Source organism: Monodelphis domestica, chromosome 4, assembly GCF_027887165.1.
Source record: "Monodelphis domestica isolate mMonDom1 chromosome 4, mMonDom1.pri, whole genome shotgun sequence".
In the NCBI taxonomy this organism is placed as follows: Eukaryota; Metazoa; Chordata; class Mammalia; order Didelphimorphia; family Didelphidae; genus Monodelphis; species Monodelphis domestica.
Window position 1 is genome coordinate 422,231,316 of NC_077230.1, and position 4,365 is coordinate 422,235,680.

A 4,365-nucleotide genomic window follows, 5' to 3' on the forward strand; every position below is an offset into this window, starting at 1 on the left:
GGTGGTAGTTGACCCTGCAGTGAAAGGCGACATCGCGATCAGCCTTCTTGGGCCGAAAGTAGAGGATGCTGGTGAGGGAGTGGAGGCCGGAGGCTTCTCGGACAGTGCGGCTCACGGCATATAGCTCTGGGGACAACAGGACCATGGGGGTTCGGTCAGACCCTGGCCTGACCTCCCCCATTATAAGGCATCTCTACAGCTGGCAGGGTGGGCAAAACAGGGGTCTCTGCCGCTTTCCCAAGTTCCCACCTGTAGGGAATCTCTGAACGTCTGTTTCCTCTCTCCTAAGATGCCTGGGCTGTATTAGGAGACCCCTGAGGTCTTGTTCTAAATTCTATCAGGGTTAAGGATCCCTTGGGCTCGAAAAAGTCCCTCCCTTCCTCCCAGCCTATCCACCTGCACCCCCATCCCCACCCTGGGAGTCCCAAAGCTCACCCCTGTTCAGCTCTGTGGGAACCTCCAGAACCTCCCCATTCCGGTACCAAGTGATGTTGGGGGCAGGGTTGGCATTTCGACTGGTACAGGTGGCTATCTGGGGGAGGAGGCTGGCCATCAGCTTTGTGAGACCTGAGTGTCTGTCCCCCCCTGCTTCTGTCCCATCAGAGCCCCTCTCCCTCAGGGCCCCAGGAGTTCCAGGCCTCCAGCAGGTTTTCCCTACCTCTTGGGCTATGGCGTCAATCACTGAAATTGTTCCCTTGTTGGGTATGACCTCAGGGGGCTCAGGGGCCACTGCAAAGGACAGAGAGGAGGTGGGTCCTGTCAGGGGAAATGCTCCCTTCTTCTAACCACCATCCCCTTAGCACTATGCCTCCCTCATCCCTCATCTCTCTTCCATCTGCCTTTGTCTTTCCTTCCCACCCCTCCTTTTTTTCTCTTAGCTGTCTCTTCTTTTCTCTGGCCTCTCCCTCCCTCCTTCCCTTTCTCTCCCTCCCTCTCTCTCCCCCTCTCCCTCCCTTCTTCCCTCTCTCTCTCCCCCTCTCCCTCCCTCCTTCCCTCTCTCCCTCCCTTCTTCCCTCTCTCTCCCCTCTCTCCCTCCTTCCCTCTCTCTCCCTCCCTCCCTCTCTCTCCCTCTCTCTCCCCCTCTCCCTCTCTCACCCCCCTCTCCCTCCCTCCTTCCCTTTTTCTCCCTCCCTCCTTCCCTTTTTCTCCCTCCCTCTCTCCCTTCCTTCTTCCCTCTCTCCCTCCTTCCCTCTCCCTCCTTCCCTCTCTCTCCCTCCCTCTCCTCATCTCTCTCTCTCTCTCCCTCTCTCTCTCTCCCTCTCTTTCTCCCCCCCCCCCCCTGGCTGTTTATTTGCCCATCTCTCCTAGTATATCTGCACTGATCCCTAGTCAGCCACCCCCTCCCCTTCCCTCTCTTCCAGGAAGCCTTCAGGGACTGACCAAAGACTCGGAGTCGGATGGTGGCCTCTACCCTGTCTGCTGTCCAGTACTGAATCTGCACATATAGTCCTGCTCATCCCCCGCCTCAGCAGAGGCCAGCTGAAGGTTCCCGTTGGGAAGCAGTTGAAAGCGAGTGTTTCGGCCTGGCACTGTGTCCTCAGTCTTCTTCAGAGATCCCATTCGTCCCTCAGCAAGAGCCAGCAAGGTGGAGGCTCCTGAGCGGCTTATCTGTGGGGGGACGGCCAGGAAAGAAGGCTTTGGGGTAACTGGAGCACCCCGCAGAACTGACGACAAGTCTGGCTCTCTTCCAGGCTTGCCTTGGCCATTCTCCATCTGCGTTCCTCTCTTTCTCCGTCTCCCTCTTGCTTGGCTTGTGTCTCTGGGTCTCTGTCCCCTGGCTTTCTGGCTCCTCCTCTCTGTTTTCTACCCCCCCTTCTTTGGCCCTCCACTTCTGGGGGTCCAGATTGCTGTCTCTCCATTCCCCCTCCCACGGTCTCATCTGCCTGATTCTGTCTCTGGTTCACATCCCTTCCTTCCTCTCCCCCAGCCCTCAATCATCTCCATCTCAGTGGAGAGATCTCCCTGCAGCCCTCCCTCACTTACATTAAACCACTCCAGCACCACTTTTTCTTTGCTTCCGGACCTGAAGAGGGCACAGTTCAGGGTCACTGGCTCCCCTTTCAAGACTTCCACCAAGTGGGGGGCTGATACCTGGGGCACAGCCTGGGCACCTGGTGGGGAGGGGGACACGTCTGCAGATCCCATCCTAGACTCTCCACCAGGCAGGGTCGCAGGGCTCCCAAGCCCTCAGGAACCCAGGTATCCAGAACTCCCAGCCCTGCCTCTGGTGCTGAAGGGGAATGAGCTCTCCATCCCTCTCAGACTAAAGGGAGGAGCAGAGTTAAGCGGTGGTGAATGGGGGGGGAGGGGAGACTCCTCTCCCATTTATTGGGCTCTCCTTCTCTTTTGATCTCTTTGTATCTCTGGCTATTGGGGTTTGGGCCTGGTGTCCCTCAGGCTCTGGGTGTGTCTCTTGGTCCCTGGGCCCCCTCGGATGGCTCTCTTAGACTCTGCTATCTCTGTCTCTCAGATCTCTCTAAGTCTCTGTGGGGTCCCGGGGTCCCTGGGGAGATAGCAGGCAGCCCCCCATTCCTGGCCTCCTGGGAGCAGGGAGGAGGAGGTGGATGAGGGGGGGACAGGGCTGGGCAGGTTTCAGGAATGTAGGAGGGGTGGGGCCAGCCCAGACCTGCCTCAGCCAGGCACAACCCCTTCCTCCCCCCCCCCCCCCAAATCCTCTTTTTTCACCCCTCAGGGAGGGAAGGGGTGGGGAGGGAATGAGTCATGAGAAAGGAAAAGGAGGTCCTGACAGGGCTGGGGGGACACCCCGGGGCCCCGATGTCTGGTCCCCTGAGGGATGGGGGATGGCAGGGCTCAGGTGCCCAGTCCTAGGGGGATGAGAGTGCCTGGGTCCCTGCCCTCTGGGAGGCGGCTGAGGAGCAGAATCGGGTGTTCTGAGGGGATGAGAGCTCAGAGTCCCAGAGCAGAGGGACAATTCCCCAGAACACTTCCTCAGGGTCTGGAGGAGGGGCCAGACCAGGTACCCGGAGAGAAACAGGCCCTCAGGGTGGGCATCTCCAATAGTCCTCCTCCTCCAGCTCCCTGCCAGGCCCCACCCAGCCCCAGGGGCTTAGGAGTTGCTGAGTGATGACTGGCAGGGCAAGGAGCAGAGGGCCTGCCCGACTGAGCGCTCCTGGGAGGCTGGCCGCTGGGCATAGGGTACCAGGGGCTCAGGAGCATTCGGAGCAGACTCGGGGGCTGGCGGGCTCTGGGGTCCCCGGCTCTGGGGTTCCCCGTGTCCCCCTATCTCTGTGTCTTTGCACTGCCTCCACCTGTCTCTTGGTCTTGCCATGCCTGGTATCTGCCTCACCCGCCCCCCCAACCCCCAGCCGCTGCTGGGGCTGCCCCGGCTGCCGTGTCTCTCTCTCGCGTCTCTCAGTCTCGTCCCCTCCGCGTCTCTCTCCGTCTCTGCCCCCACCCCCACCCCGCCCCGCGCTGCTGGGGCTCCACCACGCCCCCAGCGGCTTTCTCTCGGCCTCCGGCTACGCTTTCCCGTCCGCTGTCTCCATCTTAGCCCTTCTCTCGGACCCGGGGCCGCGAGAGTCTGCCCCTACCGCCCCTCGGAGGCCCCAGTTCGGGCGCTCCAACTTTTCCCGGTCCGGGTGCGGGTGGCCGGGGGCAGCGCTCTCCGCCCCCAGGCGGCACCTGCCGGCGCGGTCCGCCCCCAAGATCGCTCCCCAGCAGTCCTCCCTCTGGCCGAGTTCTCCCGAAGTGCTCCGGAGCGCTCCCCGGGGCACTCCCCCGCGCCGATCGCGCCCCACGCCCCCTGCACTGCGTCCTTACCTGGGGCTCCCCCGAGCAGCAGCGGCAGTAGCAGCGCCTGGAGCAGGAGGCTCGGGGCCCGGCCGGGGCCGGGGAGGGGGCGCGGGCGCGAGGCCCAGCCAGGGCCCGGAGGCTCCATGATGCCGCGGGCTGCTAGAGAGGCGACGTCTGGGCCGAGGCACCGCGGGCTCCTCCGACTCTCTCTGTCTTTCTCTCGCTGGGGATGGACGGAGCGGCGAGAGTCGGAGCGGGAGGCCCCGCCCCAGGCCCCGCCCCTAGCCTGCCCCGCTTCCCCCGGGCCCCCAGAGGCCTCCCCCCGTCCCGGGCTCGCAGCCAGGACCTCCCACTGCCGCCCGCCCGCAGGCAGCCTCGATCCCGATCTCGTTCCTGCTCCCACCGCGGCCTGAGGGGACCCAGCGCGACTGGTCACTTCCAGGCTGGCCAGTGACCTGCCTTGGGCTGGGCCCTGCTCTCCCAGTCTGACCAGCGCCCTGAGCTGGGCTCTCCCTGTATGCCTGGTTGCCCCCATCTGACCAGTGACCTAAGATGGGCTCTTCCATCCTGGCTAGTTGTCTCCAGTCTAACCAGTGCCCTGGCCTGGGCTTT

General features: G+C 62.9%; 1 long non-coding RNA gene across 1 annotated transcript; it reads right to left on the reverse strand.

The window, feature by feature from the left end:
- Window positions 1-4,050, reverse strand: LOC103092916 (uncharacterized). The gene is made up of 6 exons (XR_008911637.1): window positions 3,781-4,050; window positions 1,984-2,111; window positions 1,381-1,608; window positions 659-729; window positions 436-532; window positions 1-126 (listed from the first exon to the last, which is right to left on the reverse strand). It is a non-coding gene; the product is annotated as an uncharacterized LOC103092916 (long non-coding RNA).
- Window positions 4,051-4,365: the final 315 nt, after the last annotated feature.